We start from the raw sequence: 25,118 nt of genomic DNA, 5'->3' as shown, positions 1-25,118 counted from the left end.
CAACTTCGTGCCCTTCACTCTGTTACTTCATGGGATTTTATGACTGCCTATTAAAAAACAAGTGTTATTTTGAATTTGCCATACCAACAGAGCCTTGTGAATGATGAATCCTGGACGTTAATTTAGTTGCGGTATATGAATTTGAGGTTAGTCACGCTTGGGATATGACTCATTTGGTTAAGCATAATTGCCAGCATTCAAGCAAACACGGATTTTGTCGGGTTTTTCTTGCTCAACGCAGCTTGTTTTGGCTCTAGCAATAGATAAGCTTAAAGTAGCTGGCTATTTTCTTGTGCGGCAAAACATCATTTGACGGTGTTTCATACCACCTTCTGGTTAGTACATTGCGGGCAATAAACTGAATGAATCGGTTATTGCATGGATAGCCGAGTATATCTCCATAAGACAGCAGCTCGTCGCTCTCAATGGTTGTTCGTCCGGATATGTTCCTGCGACCTCAGGAATTCCGCAAGACTCAGTTGCGGGCCATCTTTTGTTTGTGTGGCCTCAAATCTTTGTTAAAAATGCTCGCGAATGACTGTGTAATTTACAGGACAATAGCGAATGAACGTGATTCAAAATACTTGCAGCACGATTCAAATAATAACATCCTGGTGTGCGGATAAAGAAAAGTCGTTGAATCTTAAAAAGTGTGGCAACGTCAACTTTACAAGAAAACCTTCATTCCAGTTGAATGCGTATATAGTAAATTACACTGCTGTAAGAACGGCCGGGGAATATAAATAACGAGGAATTTATTTAACGAGTTGTTAGAAAAATAGGCACGTTCACAACATAAAAGTTACGGCTGCACGTGTTTTTGGCTTTCCAAAATAACATTTCAGTGAACCTCCACCTAGCATAAAAAAACAACCGTATTTCACTCACGTGCGCTCAATGTAGCAGTACGCATGTGTTTTCTGGGATCGGTACAGCAAAGAGCTGGTTGATACGCTCGAAAACATACAGAATAGGGCAGTGAGATTCTTATTAGGTACTGGCACTGTCAACTTAGGATGAGGTAAAGTAAAAGTAAACCTAATTGGTAAGATGGGAAGGTTGAAATTACCTGAGGTTGAAATTTTTTCGTAATATCTATCATTCGAAAACTGGAATAGAAGGGGAGAAGTATATCCAAGCGCCATTCTACATATCCCAAAGTGGAATCGCTAGCTTGAAGCAAATTATTAATTTTTCTTTAAGGTGACGCATTGCGCGATTCATTTTACTTTAGATCAAGATGAGAGTGTAATTATCTTCCACGTATGATTTTATCCACGTTTTATAATGACGATTTTCACCGCGCTTTGTAGAATTTTTTGTTATTTGGCCTCATATTTGAAGCTTAGTGTTATGTATCTCCCTGCTGTAATGCATGCAAGGGTAAGCAGGTATCCAAAAAATAAAAATAATAATAAATAAACAAATAAATAAACTAATTAATAAATGATGAATAAATAAACTTGCGGAGCCGCAAGTTCGCCTCCCACAGATAGAGAACCCTACGCATTCAGACTTGACAAATGAAATATTTATTGCTTTATTTGTTGCAGTATGCAAGGTTTGGTGTATAAATACTACAATTGCTAAGTTATTTGTTTGAAAGAAAATATGAAACTCTGGTCTTACGCCTTTCCTTGCATGAACACCGAGGGAAACAACTGCAGCTATCTGAAGAAGGGCGTCATTCGCAACACGTCTAGAATTTTCTTAACGTAGGACGACTTTAGAGGAAAATTAAGTTCTTTAAGACTATTAAGGAGTGTGCACGTAACTCATGAAAACAACATAAAAATATATTGAAACTGAAAGTACTTCTTTGATCTCTTCTAGGATCAGCCCTGTGAAAGATCATCAGAAAAGTTGATCGAGTAGAAAATTTCTTTGCAAGAAAAATGGGCAAATACTGTACATACGTTTTGTGTGAAGTAAATTATATTGAATGCTGCTGATTGTTTTGTGGAGTACCGAACCGCATCATAAAGGCATTCCCACCGGTTTTATATACAAAAAACTAGTCAAACAGCTGTTGTAAAAATAGTTGATTTAGTCAGAGGATGAAAGTGTTGTCTTAAAAAAATTGCCTAAAAGCGGCACTCTCATCTTTGTGAAATTGTACCCACTAAAGTATGCAACTCAGACCCAACATCAAAGTTCACATCGAAGGGAGAGAGATTCCAAAAGTCACTTCCCTCAAAGTCCTTGGGCTTCATATACAATCATCCAGACTGAATAACAACTTTCTCAAGACGATAGAAAGGCATGTAAACCAAACTACTAGTCTCCTCATGAGAGTCACCAATAAGAACTCGGGCTCCACCGAGCAGGACGGGGTCCGCCTCCTTTAAGCCTTCATCGTGAGCCGAATAGTTTATTCCATTCCCTACCTTAAGCTCACAACGGCAGAAACGGACAAAAATGACGTCCTCATTAGACGCGCCTACAAGGCGGTGCTACGCCTCCCCCCGGCACGTCAACTGCCAGACTGGAAGGGTTAGGCCTTCACAGTAAGGCCAGTAAACTGTCGAAGCGCACCTGATGGGATAATACGAACGCCTCGCTCGCCGTCCCACAGGAAGGCACATCCTCCAAAACCTAGGAATAGGATACCACACCCTGTATCAGGATGCAACAACTATTCCCCATACTGTTCACACTAAGCTAATAGCCAAACCACTCCCCCGCAACATGAATCCCACGTACTACACTGATCGGAGGGAACAACGAGCCCCCGCCCTGCACAAGAAATACAAAAAAGACCCGTTAGTAGTATACGTAGATGCAGCGGAATACAGGCACCATGAGGATTTCACCGCAATCGCTGTTTGCAATAACCCCCAAACCAGCATCATTGACTCCATTACAGTCCGGACGCCCATCCCAGAACCGGCGGAAGAGGCGGCGATAGCGCTGGCCCTTTCCCTCAACCCTACTCCCGCCACAATCATTACAGATTCTAAAACCGCTCTCCAAAATTTTGCCGCTGGACGCATATCCCCAACGGCGCTCACACTTTTGCTCAGGAACCCCCCGCAATCCCCAGTACAACTGATCTGCGCATTCTGGGCTCGAGGGAAACGAGGTGGCCCATGACCTAGCCCGAGGATTTACTACCCGGGCAGGGCCGAACCCGTATTCTTACCACGGAGCCCGGTCCGCGCGGGACCGTCTGATCGGTTTTCACGATGTTACCACCTACTACCTCCTCTCCCGCCGGATCTATCCTTGGGCGGACAGATCCCTGACATTACAACAATGCCACATCTGGCGCCAACTCCAGACAGGAGTCTTCCCCAATCCGGCCGTTATGACGCATATCTACCCCAGCCTTTACCCAACCTTGGCGTGCCCCTTATGTGGCGCTCATGCCAACCTGGCCCACATCATCTGGGGATGCCCCCAGGGCCCATTCCCCGAAATCCCTTCTGAGGAGAGGTGGGAGGCCTCGCTTCGCAGCCCCAACCCGGACCTACAGGTACGCCTGGTCAAGAGGGCGGAAGAGGTCGCCGAAAGGCACCGGCCCATGGTCACCACGAGCTCGCCCACCTAACTCAAGGAGAAGACGTCCTGGTGGGGTTGACGTACAGCCCTTACCCGTCGCCAACATAAGGACTTCAATTCTCCTGGGTCGCTTCCTCAGCCAATAAAGTGTTTTCTTTCTCTCTCTCTCCGCCCCCAGCCCCCCCCCCCCTTCAACCTTCCTTGTTTATTACAGGTAAGCCGCCCCACAGAAGATATCAGGACCTGGACAATACATCTATTGCAGCTCTGCAAAGAAATAAATATTTGCTGTATTCGACAGTAAAAGAGCCACAGCAATTTAAGTAACGACCATTTCTGAGCACTTTTGAATAAATAATTGTGGTGTAAACTGACGCTGATAATTAGGCCAGGCTGCGCTGAAGGCTGGACGGCTGGTGGTTGCGCGTGGGCTCACTTTAACGTGGGTGCAGTGGACCCAAAACAGTGGGTTTGTGCTGCTGTACAGCGCGATTGAGTCATGTGCTTGCGCTGCATGCAGTGGTCGTCCACCGGTCTCAGTACAGTTAACGTACTGTGGCTGAACTACAATTCCCGTAGCACAGCCGAATTTCCGGCAGCTTTAGTCCGCCTGGAGTCCGACGACCGCATCTCGGCTGTCCTCCGGTGGCCATACTTCTGCCGCACACGGGTGGCTTTGGGATGGCCGGAGCCGTACGCCTGGAATCTGGCCGTATACACGTAAGCCGGTCGACTGGCCGACGGACACTGGCCGTTGGACAACGATGGGAGTACGGCCGTACACGGCCAAAAGGCCCACATTTGGACACGGGCCGAACATGGTTGCCAGAGAAAGGCCGGACAGAAAATCACCGGCAAAAGTACACCGGCTTGAGTAAGGCCGAACAGTCCTCTGCTGCGTGGGAGGGCAGCCACCTGAAGCAAGGCGTCATTCGCAACGTGTCTAGAATTTTTTTACCATAGTACGATATTACAGGAAAATGACGTTCTTTTGGGCTATTAAGTGGTGTGCACGTAACTCATGAAAAGAACATAAAAATAGATTGTAAATGAAAGCACTTTTTCGATCTGTCCTATGATCAGCCCTGTGAAAGATCATCAGAAAAGTTAATCGAGTAGAAATTTTTTTTTGCGAGAAAAATTGGCAAATAATGGACATACATTTTGTGTGAAGGAAATTATATTGAATGCTCCTCAGTTTTCCTGGAGTACCAAAACGCTTCGTAAAGTCATTCGCGCCGGTTTATATACAACTAAATTGGTCAAACAACTGTTGTAAAAATAGTTCATTTAGTCAGAGCATGAAAGTGCTCAGAAAGATTGTCCTAAATAAAACTTGCTAAAAGCGGCACTTTCATCTTTGTGACATTCAACAGCCTCCCGCAGCCCCCCCCCCCCTCCTTTCCCGTTTATTGCAGGTAAGCTGCCCCACAGAGAATATTAGGCCATAGACAAAACATCCATTCCAGCTCTACAAAGAACGGAGTATATTCGGTAGTCGACAGTAAAAGAGCGACAGCAATACAGGAACGACGATTTGTGAGCACTGCTTAATAAATGAATTTTGGTGTCAACTGACGCTGATAATTAAGCAAGGCTGCGCTGAAGGCTGGACGGCTGGTGGTTACGTGCGGGCTCGCTTTCATGTGGTTGCATTGGACCCAAAATGCTGGGTTTGTGCTGCTGCATAGTGCGACTGAGTCATCTACTTGCGCGACATGCAGTGACCGGCCTTAGTACAGTTAACGTACTGTGGCTGAACTCCAATGCCCGTAGCACGGCCGTATTTCCGGCAGCTTTAGTCCGGCTGGAGTCTGTTGACCGCATCTCGGCTATCCTCTGGTGGCCGTACTTCGGCCGTACACGCGTGGCTGGAGCCCTGCGGCTGGAATCTGGCCGTATGAACGTATACCGGTCGACTGGCCGACACTCACTGGCCGTTGCACAGCCATGGGAGTACGGCCGTAAACGGCCAAAAGGCCCGCATGTGGACACGGGCTGAACATAGCTGCCGGAAAAAGGCCGGACAGAACATCACCGGCCGAAGTACATGGGCCTAATTTAGGCCGAGTAGTCGTGTGCTGCCTGGGATATACGTAGGGGTCCTTAATTTCGGAGATTATTTGTAGTAAAATTCTAAGGTTGGTGGGGCCTTTGGTAGTTATTTTTTAGCGTAATAGTGCTGTTTGTCGTAGTTTAAAGGTGTTAAAAATCCTATTCTCCGAAATTGATATTTTATTCATCTGTATTTTATATGCTGCAAATCATATTGAAATGATATTTGAACAGGGACACCTAAGAACGCTCAGGGCAAATTTTTATTGTCTCCTAGATTTAAACGGCAGATGCGCATATATGAGCACTCACACAAATATTAAACGCAGACAGGCACGTTTTTCCTATTACAACGTTAAAACGTGTTGTTATATACGCTATAAATATTTACGAGATTTTTTTCCTTATGGAAGCGCCCTCCGTTCGAGTTATGATTTTCAGCATAGAAGATGCACTTTCAACGTTTCGGCTAGAAATAGGTAGAGCGAGAGCCATCAGTCTGCAACGAAAAGGCTCTTCTATGAAATCCACTGATGTGTAAAGGACCGCTAGCGATTAGATGGCGTGTAGATAAAAGGCCTGAAATTGACACTTTTTCTGTTTCATATAAAAACGTTTGATGGTGCATCCCACCTGCTAAACGAAAAATTAGTACGTAAAAAGCAGGCATGTCACAGCACGTGTCTTAGAAGCTCTTTGTGCCCAGTTAAATTATCCTTATTGAGGTAAGTATACTGCTCTTGCATATTTGTGTGCTTGTACAGGTTTTCAACGTCCGACATACGTTTCCGCTGTTGCCACGTTTGTTTGGCACTGCAAAACACAGTCACCTCATCCGTAAAATAGTCCGAATAAACACTCTTGTGAAGTAGCAAAGTCTTTGTGATAGAATACGCGCCATAATTTGTCTGGACTGCGATGTCATACAAAGGCTAAGGTATTCTACTTAACACAAATAACATTTTCAACGTGAAGATCATTTTCGGGATGAAGTTAAATCTCAGTGCTCAAATAAAATCCTCCACAAGTGCGTAATAAGCAGCCATTCTGGCACACAGAACTGTTATTCACTGAAGTTAAAAAAATGCTAGTGACGCTACTGTGAAATAAAACATACGCGTGGTGCTGGCTTTTGCGTTTTCCGCCCATGACGCGTTGTCAGTAGCACTTCTAACTTGGTGCGGAGAAATTTACTACATTAAACAGCAATCATCTCTACCCTAATAAATGATTCTACCCTAGTAATTTCGGACACTTATATAGGAGCACTGGCTATAGTTTACAAGAATTATTCTCGATACATATAATTTATTCGGTCATGATTTACCAGCGCAAATTAAACGGGACGAGAGAGGAGTACACAACACAAGTGCTCGTGTTGTGTACTCTTCTCTCGTCCCGTTTAATTTGCCCTGGTAAATCATGAATGTATACCAACTAGCCCAGTTCTCGACCTTGTTGCAATTTATTCGGTGTTTTCAAATAGCATAAACGCTCAAAGAAGTGGATAATAATTTAACCATTCAAGTTGACTTATAGACACTTGCACTTGAATTTTATTGGGAATGTACTGGCCCAAACAAGGGCTAGTTTCATGATGAATACCGGGTACAGAGCAAGCGCAAAGACGTTTTTTATGGTGAAACAAAATGTGGGGCATGCGCAATTTTGTTCTCACTTCGAAAACATACTTGACCATCTTTTTCTCGAAGACACCTAATGCAGCAGTTGCGTAAGGATAGAAGTGAAGCCTTCAAATATACCTCGCGCTGCTTTTTTGCTCACTCGCGAGCACCATCTTTTTATTGTCAAGCAACCGTTACTTTGAATGTTTATTGTGTCGTTTAGATTTAACCGTCACGTGTAAATATTACAAATACCAATACAAAAGTATAGTGCACAGCGAAACATTTGTAAATCCCCTGAACAAGTGTTCATGTTTTAATCAATCTTGTCTAAAACCGTCCATGACTTTTCTCGATTGTGTAGCGTCATGGGTAGCCTGAGGCAGTTGACCCGAATGTGCATTCATGTGCTCTTACTTCCAATGAACTGTACAATTCTAAATAGCACAGGTGCGGTATTAGCATCAGTATTCTGCCTCCGCAACCTGCAGAACGCAATAAAATTTCTGAGCTACCGATTCGCATTCCCTTTGATTATGACTATATTCTCCTCTCATAGGACAGAATTATTGCCACTGTAATCTGTTTATAGAAAGGAGGCAAGTTACACATTACAGACCATTGCTTTGAGGTACGTACTACTCGCTCTGTTTGCAACGTTTGTCATACTTTAACGATATTGTAATGCCTTAGGCTCCTAAGGGGATCAGGTGCAGCTGTTGCGAGAATGTTTCCAAATCCATTCAATGGTGTTCTAACTTTATGGGTTGTGTGACTCTCTTACAGGGTTATGGAAAGCGCAGAAAAAAGATGTTAGTCACGTTACTGTGTGTTTACTCTTGACAGTGACTTTATTGCGCTAAAATCGGCTCTTAGGCACATGTTCGCATCTGCCACTGTTGAGAGGCTTAGTGTCTGTTACATTCGAGGAGCTATGTTGGTGCAGTGGTCTGCTTGGGCACTGGCAAATGGACTTCGCTAAAAGACAACGACACTGGAATTAAAACTGAACAGAGCAGGAACGAAAAATCAGCTTCAATCTTGAGCTCTTCGTGACTACCTCATTCAGATTCAGGAGCTTGGGAAGCTCGTAGTGGGAGAATTGGCTTAGCTAATATTAGGACTCCACATTTTCGGTGATTATTTCATGTAAAATTTCGAGGGGGTTTTTGGGAGTAGTCTTTTTAAGGACATTTTGCTGTTTTTCAGCGTTTATAAGTATTGAATATCGCATTCTCCTAAATGCTGATTTTATTCTACTGTGTTTTATTTGCTCCAAATAATAGGTGAAATGATCGGTGAACAGTGACACCTAAGAACGCTCGGAGTTATTTCTAAGATATATGAACACACTCACCAATAGATAAACACTAAACCTACACGTTTTATTCTATTACATCGTCAAAACGTGTTGTGATAGACGCTCGAATACTTCTGCGGATTTTCGTATTTTATAGAATCGCCCACTTTTCGGGGTGTGGTAATCAATATACAAAATGCCATGTCCACGTTTTCTTTAGAAATAGGTAGAGCGGAAAACTTCAACCTGCAAAAAACTTGTATAAAATCAACCGATGCAAAACTACTGCTCTCGAGAATATCGCGCTTAAATAAAGATCGTGACATTGTCAGAGTTTTCGGTTCATATAAACATTTGGCTGTGCACCTGTCCTTGGAAACGCAAAATTAGCACGTGCACGGCCGGTATGGCACGGCACGTGAAGTCGCAGAAGCTCTTTGTGTCCAACGCAATAAGCGTAGAGAACTCTTCTTAGGATAACTATATCGCTTTAAAAAATTATGTACTTGTACTGATCTTAAACGTCCGACTTACGTTTCGCTTGTTGCCTCATTTTTTATCACTGCAAAACACAGTCATCTCATCAGTAAAATACTCCGCATAAACACGGTTGTGAAGCACCTGAGTTTTGTAATAGAGTACGCACCACAACGTGTGTGGACACTATTGTCATACAAAGGCTAAAATATTGTTAGTAACGCAGGAAATAAATTTTAATGCAAAGCTGGTACTGGTTTAAAGATGAATCTGGGTGCTCATTTAATAAACCGTCAAAATTACAGAATAAGCAGCTCCTCCCGCTGAAACAACCGTTACTAAGTTAAGTGAAAAAATTTCCTCTGACGCTAGTGAGAAAGCATACATACGCGCTGTGTGCGCTTTGGAGTATTGTCAGTAAGAACAGATTAAGCAAGGTTCAATACTTCGAGCACAAAATTATCAGGGTACACTCGCGAAAAAATCAAGGCCTTTATTGCAGCTCGCCGGGCAACACTGATAACTTCACACACGTCGCGCCTTATTCTACATCGCAAACACGTTAGCGGGTGTCGCTTGCGAGCTCTTTACCACAAGTTGCTTAGTTGGCAATGGGCACACATCGAGGGGAAGGAGACCAAGCATAGTTGCACTGTAGCAATTAAGTTGTTCTGGGCGGGGGCGGCTGCTCTGTCCTTGTAACACCGATGAAAGTGTCATTCACCACTGGCGCATGACGAGAGTGTTGTCGCCTGCTCTTCCCAATCTCCCAGCGCAGCACATGCACTGCGCCTTAGAGAAGAGGTAGCTGATCTTTGAAGAATAGAGGTCTTGGTGGCCTCCATATTCAAATGGGCCTTTTCCAGATGCAGTGCCTTCACACCGTTGGTGAGGACAGGAATAGCCGGTAGTCAGTTCAATAAATCTTCGGGTAACAAGCAAAGTGCTTCGGAAAGTCGCCAGATTGGTAAGCACGAGTTTCCCCACCGTGGGAGAGCGGAGGCGAAGCAACCGACAAGGCTCTGCGGACTGGACGGCATCTTTGCTAGGCTTCCATTGTTATTCACACAGGAAACGTGTTAAAAGAGTACGACCAGCCGACGAATTTAAACCGCCTCCAGCAGCCATGCAATTAGGTTTTTGCGTGCACTTTTGTCCCAGTACGTGCAGGACATGAACTGGTGTTTGCTAGCATGTTTTCAGGAGCATAAACGCAAGTAATTCATCGGCCAACATCTTGAGGGAGAGCCACACTAGGAATTTTAAAAATTGGAATTTCAAAGAAATGGGTTGACCATCGGTGCGTCGACGAGCACTAGACACAAAGCTGTTTTTGGTGAGGTTCAGTATAGGGATCGGGGCGATGTTTTAGGACAGTGCTGACGAGGACTTCTTGTGCTCCCCTTTGCTTTAAGTAAATTGATATTTTAGTATAACGTTCTTAAGGCAAACATTACATTCCCGATCATAAAGAGATTAACACAGGGAGATACCATCTCTCCAATAATATTGAAAGCATGCGTGGGGGTTCTGTATAAACAGCTTTATTGGGAAAGGACATCATTAAACTTAAACGTGGAATACTTGAGGGATTTCAGGTTAGCAGATGGCATAGCCTTGCTGAGAAAGACGGCCGAACACCCCCAAACAACGTTTGAGAAACTCCAATAAGACAGCACACGGCCATGCGGAAAAAATTAATATAAATAACGCTAGAGTAATACGGAACAAGCATGCCCACCACGTCCTCTTCCCCTTAATAAACAAAACAGAAAAAGTAAAAGAAGTGAAAAGATGGTCAGTACTGACCACAACCACGAGAGAGAAATTCGCCGCTAAATAAGTATGGGTTGGTGTCCACGCTCGAAACACTTCAAAATATTTAAAAGTATGGTTACTCTGTCAATAAAACCAATTCTGCACCCAGTGTATACTGCCGGTGATGACACACGAAGCTGGACCTTGGCGCTCTAATACATTACTGTAGAGAAACCTAAGGCCCTCTCAACGGACCATGGAGCAACTTTTAGGAGGAGTACTCAAGGACAGGAAACGTGCCACCTAAATCCTGCGACAAACTAGATTAAAACATACAGTTCAATTTCGGAAAAACAAGAGGACTTGGGCTGGCCATAACGAATAGAGAACCGCAGAAATATTTATTTATTTATTTTAGTTATTTGAGTACCCTAAAGGCCCCGAGAGGCATTACATAGGGGGGGATACTCCAGGATAGAAGGCTAAAGAAGGAACGTGAACTCTAACGGGAAAATTGAGACAGGGAAATGAAACTGTAAACTTATAAGCATCAGCTGGAAGAAAGAAAACGAGAGCAGGAGTTCGACCGAGAAACCTGTACTCGAGCAGGAGGCAAAAAGCGGCGGCATGAAATGCAGATGACGCGTCTCAAGGTAGACATGTGAGACTCTCGGAGGCAGAGTGACAGTAGTATACAGTCAGTGCAGGCTGTGTGGCCTACATTTTGAATGAGCGCCCTAATGTGTCCCTACAAGTAGGAGGGGACATCGGTCTTTTTTGGCAAATTTAGAGTGTGCGTGAGAAGAGGTCCACTTGAGCTGAGAGACATGGCCGCTAAGATGGCTTACGCTTTTGCCGGCCGAGGCGTTCAGGTGATAGCCCGTTTTTCAAATGAGGAGGCGCAAGATTATAAGAAGGTAAAGTTAAGTCTACTGCATAAATACAAGCAGTTTGTTGAGGTGTGTCGCCCGACATTCCGTGATACCAACAGAGCTAATGCCGTATCATGCTCGGAGTTTGTCTATGAGCTGCCGGCTAACATGAAATAGTGGGTATACGAAGCTAAGGCATTTGGATTCCGCGACAATGTTGTGGAGTGCTTCAGTCTAGATAGATTTTACTTCCGATTACTGGAAAACGTGAGGCATTACGTGCAGGACCTGTCGGATGTAAATACTGTTGGCAGAGTGGATCAGCTCGCTGATGAGATACTCGCACTTTGATGTGTGCAGAGGCCGAAGCATGGCGAAAAAGTTTGTAGTAGCATATCATCATCTGCTTCCGGTGGCACTATGCTACTCATGAACAGCTGTCTATTACTATCATCGCGGTGCGAGGATGTCACGGCACCTTTGCCACGAGACAGATAGAACACGACGGCGCGCATTGGCTGCAACTCGCTATTGCTGCTGCCAGTTCTGGCCATTCTCTCCATCCAGAAATGGGAGAAGCCGCATCCGCTCTTCGAATCCGAAGCGTACTTCCTACAAATGGTAACCTGGAAGTTCCGCATTTGTTACGCGGTCAGCGTACACTGGCATTGCGATCTGGGACCCACCCACACCGGAGTTCCAGCCACGCTACCACGGTGACTGGGTTCAACTCCATGAAAACCTCGTCTCGGTCACCGGCGTCACAATACCGCCTCTTTGATATTCCATTTTGTGGAAAACGCTCCAGATTGAACCCCACTGCCTCATCGCCGTATCACCACCTAGCGCAACACCTTAGGATGACCGTCGCACTGCCGCGTTCTGGCACTATAGTTACGGGGGCGAACATCTCTACCTACAGCACACGAGGTACCCAAGCAGCTTGGGTACTGTACACTTACGCACACGGTGCACTCCATGCCACCCTGCACGGTGACATTCTCTGCCACCGACGCCGGCACCCTGGCGTCCACCTGTACTGCGACAGCCGCACTTACACCGACGATACTTGAAACCGGTATAATTTCTGAAGCTCACCGGCCACAGCTCGCCTCACCGCTGCCACCAACCTGCGAGTAAGCAAAGGTCCTTGCGAGGCTCTTCGTTGTGAGACCACCAAACATTGCAAGATGTGCTCGCTTAATACGCTACTGTCGCGCGTCGTATGAACCGCGACGTTGACAGTATGCGCCACAGCAGTCTGAGCAAGTCTCGCGCGAAACGGAGGTCGTGGCGTGCAACGCCAACCCCACCAATCTCAGGTATCGCACTGTGCTGCCCCCAACGCCTAAACCGAAATCTAGAGAATAGTGAATCCGCCAACCACGGAGACTGCTTCCCATCTTCCCAACCCTCGGAACGCGTCGAAAAAGTACACCATCTTTCCTTAGGGGAACCCTGAGTAGTATGCAAAGCAGCCATGGGGTCGATTCAATTGCCGATTAGTTTTTAGTTCGTCGTTCCCCTTAGGTTGAGGTACGTAGCTACCATTATATTTACAGTGTGGTTCCCATTGTAACTACCACAGTTTTCACTTACCGGAACTACGAAATGGGACATTGCGTTGAGCCCATGGCTGTTTCGCATACTAATCAGGGTTACCCTTCGGGAAGATGGTGTAATTTTATTAGATGCGACCGGGCAATGTCCCTCCCTTGTCGTTGTTGCGCCGTCCACACCCCCACCCCCCCCCCCCCCTGCGCATGCTCGGCTTGCTGTACGCCCTGTGGTTTAATGGCTCCTGGAGCGACAGTGTTACCGGTGTCTTCCTTGGCCGGCCCGAGATGAGCCGAGCATGCGCAGTCGGGGTGTGGATGGCGCCACAACAAGGGAGGGACATAGCCCCGACCATGAGATGCTGGAGCGACAGTTTTGCTGTTGTCTTCCTGGGCCGGCACGAAACAAGCACGCTTCCACTTAAAGGGCTCTTGGAGCGGCAGTGTTGCCGGTGTCTTCCTGGACCGGCGGATGGGTGGACAATAGACGATGGACGGCGGACTACGGAGCCGAGAGCAAGAGACGCATTGCATCTAAAACCGCGATGAATATCATGTCGAAAAAGCGTCTACAACTACAGAGCTGCAGCAAGCGCCACACGAGCATTCTGGCGTCCAGAACCAGCACGCACAGACAAAGCCCGAAACACCGGCGGCAGGTGCTCACGTGCATAACAGCTCAATAGCGCCAGCATTGAGCGTGCTTATGGGACGCGGCAATGACATCACCATAAACCTCGTTTGCCCACCTCGCGAAAACCGGGTATATCGCTGGAACTTCTGCGGCACACTGCCGCGAGCCACCAGAGCCGTCTCGAACAAAGTATTTGGTTCGGCCGCTGCCAACAACGACTCATGTTTTGTTCTAATCGGCTTCGTTCCGTAACGGGGACGTCGTGCTGAAGCCGAGATCAGTCTAAGTGTCTTGCCAAGGCTCGGCATCAAACCTGTGCGACGATGTTGCACCCGAATCAGTGATAAAAAAATCACCGTCAATCCTATAAGCCTGTTTGTACCAGCAGCCGAACGACAGTATACACACGCCGAACGAGGCTGTTTGTACAGTGCCAAATGTACAAGCATCGCCACGTGGCCTAGGCCGCTGCCGGGTCTCGCGTCGCTTTGACAATCATTCGTTCATTCATTCATTTTTTGTGGGTCTTTGTACAAGATATTTCTAGTTAATCTTAAGACAGAGTGATTTTAATGTGACCAGGCAGTTGGTTAAACAACACATTTCAATTGCATTTCTTAAAAGTCACACAGTAATAATTCCGTATATACAGTGAACACTACCAAGAGGACGAAACAAAACAAAACATAAAATGAAAACACAAAAGGAGCGTCTTCTTGCTCCCAAAAATTCAACCAAAGAAAAAAAATGTTCCAGTAACTGTTTTATACAACAATAGCACACTCACTAAAAGGAATACAATGCAATGCGATGTCGAAATCGTACAGAAAAAAGTAACATGAACATAAACAAACTGAACGCAAAGCGGTAAACAAATCCCCACATGTCGAGTGGCATTGCCTATTCAGTGTTTATTAAACCTGCACACCATTTTCGTTTGCTTTGTTCAGGTTCCGTTACGTGTTTTTCGTACATAGTTCATTACGAATTCATTGAATACTCCCGGAACATTGTAGTTCCGAACTCATTTTCTATAGTTACGGTACACTCCTAGTTTTACATATCTATCGTTTTTTCGCAATTCCACACTATTTTTGCCGCAACTGTAAACTCTTTATTGAAAAAGTGATTCTTCAACACAACACACCTAAACAGTTCATTGGTAGTATACCCAGGGCTTGGTATTTTTGTTTTGTATCAAAGCTCGCCACTTTCTTTTTGTCTTTTCAAATCCATTACCTCTTCATTCATATGACCGACCACATCCTCCCGTTTGCTTTCCGAGGTTTTCTTGACGGCCGACGTTTATTTCTGGCTTAATTCAATGAGCCCCTCATTTCTTCTTCAGATTTGTTATATATATATATATGTATATACAGGGTGTCCCAGCTATCATGCACCAAGATTTACAAAAAGAGTAATGGCGTAACTCGAAGAAAACCTAGTGGATAATGTTTGCAGTACTGTGGAGAAGCGGGCAGTAGTTTTTTCGTTAATGAGACCTAATTAAATAAGTATGATTCATTATCTAACTCGAGAAGTACTGTCCTAATCATTAAGGTGTCAATGAGGCAATTGTAGGTACCCACGAGGGGCATCTATCTGCAGTATTTTCAGCGACGAACTAATTGCGTACACATTTATTCTGTCTGATAAAGGAAACCCGCGAAATATAAAAAATACCACGTGATGGCGCCTCCGCGCGCATCGTAAAGCAGTGCCCTCAAACAGGCTTCCTCTGAGTTAGCCAGAATGAAATAACCAAAAAAAAACGACGAAATTGTGACCGAGTTTGCCCCTTATGTGCACAGGCGCCTCGCGAATATTGCTTTTCGCTGCTCCTTTCATGCATGCCATTATCAAGGTGATGCGCTGTCTCTACGGGCGGCTAACACGCGGAGCAGTTGCTTTCAATCAGCTAATTTGGGGCTAATTTCAATATATATATATATATATATATATAAATCTAGAGAAAGATAAACTCACAAAGCGCGCAGAAATACAGTAAGTAAAGAGTCGGATACACGGCAAGAACAATAACAAACAAAGTTTACTTACGTAGCGGCAACGGGACTTGCCTTCATCAGAGTAAAGTTGCATGATTTTGCTGTCACAAACATTTCGAACACATTTCTTATATCGGTTTGCATAAAACTGTGAGAAGGAGCGGAAAATGTTTCGGAAATGGAGAGTGTGCATACAGTCAGGCTACGCCTATGTTACAACAACAAACAAACAAAAAAACGGGGGGGAGAGTGAGAGAGAGAAAAAGGGGTCGTGTTAACGATGCAGCGTTCAAGGTTGCACCATGACGGGTCAACGTATGCCGCGCGGGCTTCAAGTTCAGACAATGGGGGCAACTGGCCAACCGCGGTTTGAAAAGAAAGGGAAGAGTATACAGTAAGGTATTCAGTGGCTGGGGAGACTGGTTCGGGCAGAAGCGAAGATGGGTGTGCCCCCCCCGGATGAAGAGAATAGATAGGGGGCACAAAAGAGCATTTCACAGTAGGGAGCCTACATGCGTCGCGCAAACGATGAAGGCGCGGCGCATACAGGCTCCCTATTTCACAGAAGCTAGCAATTGAACAGGAAATAGGTGGGGTCACAAAAGGTTAAACATGAATAGATCACAAAGAGTTAAACATTCTTAAGTGGTTGTGGGAACGAGGCCTCCTTCCCCAGGACAAATGGCATTGTTGAGCCGTATTAGGCTAATAAAGCTGCTGTATTAGGAGAGTTTCTGCGAATTCTGATGGCAAACTCGAGGGTAGGAATAATGAACATAGTTATAAAAATTATGAAGCCGCTAATTTTAATCGAGGGATAAGCACGTTACTTTCCGTAAGTTCCATTAATTCCAAGTTTGGCTGACCCAAACTTATAAATGAGATAAGATTCCCGAACCTCGCGGTCGTGGTGCGTTTTGAAGGCGGATTCTAAAATCGTTGCTTTAAGATGTTCAAATGCATGCCCGGGACTGTTCACATGTCTTGACAGGGGCAAATAAGGGCAGCTTTTTGCATGAGAGTGGTGATTATTGAACCGTATTCGGAAGAGCGTTTCAGTTTGGCCGATATATTGTTGCCTACAAACAGTGCACTCTAGAAGATATACGACATTAGCGGAGTCACAGTTAAAGTTACCTTTTATATTTACATAGTAGTCTGAAGCCGTGCTGGTGGCGCGCTGTGTAGTGGTCATGTGTGGGCATACTTTACATCGGGGTTTATTGCAGGGCATGCAGCCAGTAGTTGCCGGTCGGTTGATACGAGAGTTAGTAAGAAAGTCACCTAAATTCTTATTACACCGGTAGACAACGCGTGGTGGTTCGGGGAATATGCTTTTTAAGCGGTCACTTTGCATTAGGATATTGTGATGTTTTTTAGCACGGTTGACACTCTTGGAGCGCAGGATGAGTGGGTTAAAACTAAGTTAGTTTGCGGGTTCCCGTTCGGGGCTTTTTTCTTACAGATTTCGTTACGGTCTAATTGGTTGGCTCGCACGATAGCGTCGTCGATAACTTTTTCCGGGTATTTTTTGTTCAGGAGGGCGGTCTTGAGTTCTCGACAGTTTGAGTCAAAGTCGGCTTGGTTTGAGCAAATTCTCCTAAATCGGTGGGCTTGGCTGTACGGTATTGCTGTCTTGCAGTGTCTGACATGGCTACTTCGGAAGGGCAAATACTTCCGCGTGTCTGTCGGTTTTCTATACAGTTTAGTTTGAAGCCGACCTTGGAAGGTAGTAACCGTGACGTCCAGAAAGTTTACACTGCGTTCCGAATAGGAATGAGCAAGGGAAATACTAAGATGGGCTAGGTTAAATGCCTCAATGAAGGTGAGGAGCTCCGCCTCACCGTGTTGCCAGATCATAAATATGTCATCAATATACCTCTTATAGTACATCGGCTTTAAATTTTTGGTGTCAAGAAAGTTTGATTCCAGGTGAGCCATAAAGATATTAGCGTAGTTAAGTTCGATTCGAGTTCCCACTGACGTTCCGCCGACTTGCACGTAATGAACTCTGTCGAACTCAAAATTGTAAAGTTCAAGAATAAGCCTAAGGAATGTTTAGAGAGCAGAAGAATGGATAGGTTTTTCACACGATGACTGCTCATACGCAAAGGATACAGCGGCGATCCCGTCTTCATGGGGGATGTTAGTATACAGTGACGCAACATCAAGGGTGACTAGAAGGCAGTTATCAGGAATTTCAATTTTTGAGATGTCTGAGAGAAAGTCATTGGTATCCTTAATGAAGGAGGGAAAGCTGGGCGGAATGTCGCAAATGAGATTATTCATATAGAGAGAGAGGTTTTCGGTAACAGTGCCAATGCCAGAAACAATAGGGCGCCCTGGGTTGTTCACCTTGTGAATCTTTGGGAGAAGATAGAATTTACCGGCTACTGGGCTTAAGGGGATCAGGGAACGAGCCGTTGTTTCATTTATTGTTTTATTTTTGACAAGCTCAGCAAGTTTATCTTTGACAATTTGCTTATAATCTTGAGTGGGATCATTGGGTAGTGCTTTATAGAACGTCGATACTGATAGTTGCTTATTGGCCTCGTTAACATAGTCGGTTTTGTCAAGGATTACGATTGCGGCTCCTTTGTCGGCAGGTGTAATAATTATGTCGGGACAGCTGGCGAGTTCCTCTAGGGCTTTCTTTTCGTTTGTGTTTGGTATTCGTGTTTTGGTATACTTTTTTGTGTTTGGTATACTTTTCCACATCGCGTTGGACAGCTCTGATGTACATGTCGAGGCAACTATCACGCTGTGTGGGAGGGGTCCAGTGCTTATAGCTAGGTAGGGTTCTGCGGGCTTCTTCTGTCGCGGGGTGATCGTAGAAGTATTCTCGTAGCCTCATGTTTCTGGCGAAGTTATCTAAGTCCTTAAAAAGTTGAAATTCATCAAAACCACCAGTAGCCGGGCAAAAGTTTAGGCCCTTTGACAAGATGTTCATCTGAGCTGGGGAGAGGGTTATACTTGAAAGGTTCATTACATTCCCGGTAAGGTTTTCTTTTGTGACGGCAGGCGAGGGAAAAATATTAGCACAGGGGTTTAACTGAACTGTTTGGGGTGCAGTAGTCGAAGCATTTATAACAGTCGTAGTGACATTATCGGCCGTATTGTCAGAGTTGGGGCAGTTACTACTGCCGGAGCTTGTTAGGTTCTTACGCATATGGCCAGTGTTACAAATCTTATCTCGGTTAAACTTTCGGTCTTTTGTTCGGGATATGGCGGAGGCCGTCTTAGATTCGTAGTTGCTTAAAAGGTTCAACTCTCTTTTGCTTAGTTCCTGACTAAGTAGTTCCTCTTTCTTTCGGAGAGAATGGGCCGTAGTTTCGTAGTGATTAAGGATTATTTCAGTTAATTATGAAGATGCTTTATCGAGTACCTGTTTCCACTGATTCTTGTTGAACGGGAAGAGTTCGGTAGTAGCAGGTTTTATTCTAATCCTAAGACCCCTGGGAGCGACCGCGGCAGTCAAGTACTGTGCAAGAGCGGAAACCTGCAATTCGGAACGTATGCGCTTTTCGGTGATTTTTCTTAGCTTTAAAAACTGTCTTGAAACGGGGAAGGAGGCCGCGTTACCTGTTTTTTTGTGTTGTAGTCAGTTGCTGCTATGCCGATTCTTTCGAAGGTTGTAAGGGCATGTGGCACCGAGGGCTGGATTTTGGACCCCGGAAGGTCCGGCGGACGCGCTGATGTTGGTTTTCGTGGGCTCGCGGGTCGCTGAAAATGCGGAGGTTGGGCGTGGCATGCTGTTCGTGCGGCGCCGGTCAGGGAGCTTCTTAGTGTTGCCGCGAGCGTTCCCTCGGGGCGTTGTGGCCGCTGCAGGTTTGCCAGTAGGGGTTGGCATGTCGCTGGCGCGACGCTCGTCCGTGGACTTCGGGGTTGGGGCGCTGGCGCTCGCCCGGGGCGCCGTGGTTGCGGTGGATCTTGGGGGCGGTGGCAGTGGGCTGCTGGCACGACACTGCTCCGGGGTCCTTACACTGGATAGAATTGGAGGCAGTGGTGGAAAGTCGCTGTCATTTGGCAATGTAGCCGGGGCTGCAACTGGGTCGGCGGTGCATGAGAAGTCGCGCCAGCCCAGAGGATTGCAGCGCTGTTGCATGAAGCAGAGTGCACGAATGTGGCCAGCCAGCAAGGCCACACCCTCGAAGCTCGGGTGTAAGCCCTCCGCAGCGAGTACTCGGCAGGCTGCAAGGTTCTCAAAGTCATGATCGACGAAGCGGACAAAGCCTGAGTGGCGGCAAAATTCGCGGAGAAGTGAGTTGAAACGGCGTGCCTCTTCGTTGCAGCAGCGAGCGAAGCGAGAGATGCGGTAGTCGCGGCGGCGGTTAGCGGAGCGGGGAAGAATGAGACTGGCGTTAATAGTGGAAAGGTTCGATCGAGCTTCCAGAATGAGGTCAGTCAGTGAGCGGTAGTCAGAGAAAGCATGTTCAGCGGAAGTAGAGCTGAAATCATTAGTACCAACATGCAGAAAAACTGTAGTGGCAGAGGCAGCGATAAAGTCGATAAGTGAGCGTGCGTCAGCGATGCATGCGCCATGCTGAGAAACAAAAGCGGGGCAGTATTTGCAGTATTTGCACTTCCGAAGTAGCCATGTCAGACACTGCAAGACAGCAATACCTTACAGCCAAGCCCACCGATTTAGGAGAATTTGCTTAAACCAAGCCGACTTTGACTCAAACTATCGAGAACTCAAGACCGCCCTCCTGAATAAAAAATACCCGGAAAAAGTTATCGACGACGCTGTTGTGCGAGCGAACCAATTAGACCATAACGAAATCTGCAAGAAAAAAGCTCCGAACGGGAACCCGCAAACTAACTTAGTTTTAACCCACTCATCCTCCGCTCCAAGAGTGTCAACCGTGCTAAAAAAACATCACAATATCCTAATGCAAAGTGACCGCTTAAATAGCATATTCTCCGAAACACCACGCGTTGTCTACCGGCGTAATAAGAACTTACGTGACTTTCTTACTAACTCTCGTATCAACCGACCGGCAACTACTGGCTGCATGCCCTGCAATAAACCCCGATGTAAAGTATGCCCACCCATGACCACTACACAGCGCGCCACCAGCACGGCTTCAGACTACTACGTAAATATAAAAGGTAACTTTAACTGTGACTCCGCTAATGTCGTATATCTTCTAGAGTGCACTGTTTGTAGGCAACAATATATCGGCGAAACTGAAACGCCCTTCCGAATACGGTTCAATAATCACCGCTCTCATGCAAAAAAGCTGCCCTTATTTGCCCCTGTCAAGACATGTGAACAGTCCCGGGCATGCATTTGAACATCTTAAAGCAACGATTTTAGAATCCGCCTTCAAAACGCACCACGACCGCGAGGTTCGGGAATCTTATCTCATTTATAAGTTTGGGTCAGCCACACTTGGAATTAATGAAACTAACGGAAAACTAACGTGCTTATCCCTCGATTAAAATTAGCGGTTTCATAATTTTTATAACTATGTTCATTATTCCTACCCTCGAGTTTGCCATCAGAATTCGCAGAAACTCTCCTAATACAGCAGCTTTATTAGCCTAATGAGGCTTAACAATGCCATTTGTGTCTGCGGAAGGAGGCCTCGTTCCCACCACCACTTAAGAATGTTTAACTCTTTGTGATCTATTCATGTTTAACCTTTTGTGACCCTACCTATTTCCTCTTCAGTTGCTAGCTTCTGTGAAATGCTCTTTTGTGCCCCCTATCTATTCTCTTTATCCGCGGGGGGCACACCCATCTTCGCTTCTTCCCGAACCAGTCTCCCCAGCCACTGAATACCTTCCTGTATACTCTTCCCTTTCTTTTCAAACCGCGGTTGTCCAGTTTCCCCCATTGTCTGAACTTGCAGCCCGCGCGGCATACGTTGACCCGTCATGTTGCAACATGAACGCTGCATTGTTAACACGACCCCTTTTTCTCTCTCTCGCTCCCCCCCTTTTTTTGTTTGTTTGTTGTTGTTGTAACATAGGCGTAGGCTGACTGTATGCACACTCTCCATTTCCGAAACATTTTCCGCTCCTTCTCACAGTTTTATGCAAACCTATATAAGAAATGTGTTCGAAATGTTTGCGACAGCAAAATCATGTAACTTTACTCTGATGAAGGCAAGTCCCGTTGCCGCTACGTAAGTAAACATTGTTTGTTATTGTTCTTGCTGTGTATCCGACTCTTTACTTATACTCTCTCTATATATATATATCCAAGAGAAGAAAAACTTCGAACAAGGTAAAAGCACGATTGTGGCCTACGTTTCAGAAAAGAGAACTTGCTTTCCTCAGGGCAATCTCTCGCCTTGCAGGCCCGGTTTATATAGGGGTAGGACCCCAGGTGAAAGGAGAGGGAAAGATGGAAGGGAAACTGAGCAAGCTGATTGGTTTGGGAGTGTGTCGAGGGAGAGATTGAGGGGCCAAGAAGGTTATCTAGTTTAAGCCGCGAAGTAGGTCACACGGAAGTCAGCTGGTGCTTGATATTTGTGGACTTTTTGCAGAGAAAGGGTGAGAGGTTTTTTTTACCCGCCGCGGGGTATAGGGTAAGGATCTCAGAACCGCCGGAAGCAGACCAGGCGGTGAGGGTGGGGTCCTTATCAGAAACTATCTGCAAGCCTCAGGTCAAAAGAAAAGATAGAGACAGGAGGAAACTACCTAGGTCAAGGAAAAAAGAAAAAAAGGAGAAAAAAACAGGGAGGAAAACCACATAAACTCACACACAAAATCAATCAATCAATCAACCTTTTATTTAGCCATTTCTTCATAAAAGAATGCTGGGACAAGAACAAAAAGCCGCAGAACAGCAGCTTGACGAGGTCCTTGCCCCGTTGAAAAAGCAATGACCCGGCAACTAAAATGGCACGTGTCACTCACGGCAACCTTCCTGGAACAGGCCTGTCCTGAAACTCAAAAACGAAAAGATAAAGTTAGAGTGACGTACGGGGCACAAGACCACGCGGAGTAAGAAAAAAAGAGAAATTAAATAAATAAAATTGAATTCCAAAAGCAAAGGTTGGAGGGATGAGGGCGAGTATTAAGCTAGACGCTAAGAGTGAAAAAAAAGCAAATTAGGTGACCAGCTACAGAGCAGAGTGAACGGTCATAGTCTTTGGATGAGGTATATGCACGAAAATGACTAATGCTGTATTCCCGGTAAATATCGCAAGGATACCAAGTTGCCCTTAGACGCATTATTTCCAGCAGGTTCCATGGAGTTGAATTTGTGAATTAAGTAGGATTCTCGGTATTTCCTGTCTCTAGGAAACTTAAAATTTGACTGAAGTATATATAACTTAAGGTCATCAAAATTGTGGCCTGGTTGGTTGAAATGCTGCGCTACAGCTATGGAGGATTTGCTAAGAGTATCTGCCCGGTGACCATTAAGCCGTAGCCTCATAGGTTGACTCGTTTCGCCCATATACTGTTTGTGGCACGTTGAGCATTCCAACATATACACAATGTTGGATGAAGTGCACGCATAACTTGAATTAATCTTCTGGACGTAATTACTGGCTGTGCTTTTTACAACGCAGTCTGTTTGCAGGTCCCTACAAGTCTTGCATCTAGGGAGGGAGCAGCTGGCAATGACTGGTTGCTTTGAAGGCCCCGTTTTAGCATGCACTAAAATATCTTTTAGATTCCTGTTTCTCCGGTAGGTAACCCTTGGTGCTTCCGGGAAAGTCTTTTTAAGTCGGTCGTTACTGGCTAAAATGGGGTAGTACTTCCGCAGTATATTGTTTGCGTTTGGGAGGGCGTTTGAAAATTTAGTTATTAGGGCAGGTGGCCTGGCGCTTTCGTTTTGCCGCTGTTTGTTGAGAACGTCATCCCTTTTGAGATTAGACACACGTTGGTATGCCTGATCGAGCGAGCTTTTGGGGTGGTTCCTGTTCATAAGGGTGGCCTTGAGTTCGGATAGGTTTTCTTCCCTTCCATCTTTCCCTCTCCTTTCACCTGTGGTCCTACCCCTATATAAACCGTGCCTGCCAGGCTAGAGATTGCCCTGAGGAAACCAAGTTCTCTTTGCTGAAATGTAGGCCACAATCGTGCTTTTACCTTGTTCGAAGTTTTTCTTCTCATATATATATATATATATATATCTATATATATATATCTATATATATATATATTTATATTGATACGTCAGAAGATGATACACTGGGCCCGGTGAAAATACCATATAGCGAACAGCCGAACGGTTAGCAAACTTTATTGACGTTTCGGTCTGGGACAGGCCTTCGTCAGAATCAGAAGCAGAATCTGACGAATATATTTATGTATATATATATATATATATATATATTTATTATCGCAGAATACGAAGAATGGTCTCGCCGGTCCACTGCTTTCGCCGCTCTGTGAGTTCTCATTTCTTCGTGCCATTGAAAAGCTACCTTAGTCAAGATAACCATTCACGGTCCCAATAAGTGGTCGCTGCTGTTAAGCGGGGCCCGCCATCACTCGTGCCTTATGACGCCATGATGGAGCCTTCTACCTTGGCTGCAACACAACGAAAGCATCGTACAGCGTCTCTGCCACCAGATTACAATGTTTTACTTAATGAACATGATCCGCCAGCCGTGAAAAAGCGTGCCATCAAGGAGCTACAATGCCACACAACCAGAGATATATATGGAGCTGAAGAGGAAAATCAGGCTGCATTTACTGTAGTCAGATATGAGAAGTCTAGGCCTGACGGCATCCCAACTGTGATTTAATTAACGCAACAACGTTGTTCCTTCTGGAGGCTCAATCCCAATTTGCTTGCATCTGCACTCGTCTCGACTGCCCAGGAAAAACTTCATCGCTTCATCAAGAAAGGTGGTCTTGTCGTCACCGTATCATCACACAAAGCTGGCAACCGCCTTCTTGCCGTGACGGAGGTGGTCGGCATGGCGGTCCAAGCACGTCTACTACGTTCCTATTCAGCGACGTGTGAAAAGATTCATGACGTCCCTCTTGAGTACACGGACGAAGAACTCCTTTCCTACCTGCGAGATCAAGGTGTTGCTTCCGCCAAAAGGCAAGCCACTTATGGTCGGGTTGAAAATGATGTAGTCTCATAGCGTCGCCAAAAAACAGTGCTTTTGGTGTTCCCAAACGGCTCTGCATTACCAATGTGCATTTTCCTTGGCTTTTGCAGTTATCCCGTTAAAGAATACTTGGGAACAGCAACCCAGTGCTTCAAATTTCAAAGGCACGGTCATGTTGCGGAGCAGTGCAATGGGCCCATCCAATGAAAATATGCGCAGGTCCGCACCCTTACAAAGACTGCACTTCGCGTGCGCACCCTCAATGTGCGAATTGTGATCGACCACATCAAGCAACCTTCAGTGCCTGC

Source organism: Haemaphysalis longicornis, unplaced genomic scaffold, assembly GCF_048455015.1.
Source record: "Haemaphysalis longicornis isolate Haplotype H1 unplaced genomic scaffold, Haemaphysalis longicornis Haplotype H1 scaffold_2, whole genome shotgun sequence".
Taxonomy (NCBI): Eukaryota; Metazoa; Arthropoda; class Arachnida; order Ixodida; family Ixodidae; genus Haemaphysalis; species Haemaphysalis longicornis.
The sequence above is the reverse complement of the archived record's forward strand: the minus strand, read 5'-3'. Positions refer to the sequence as shown.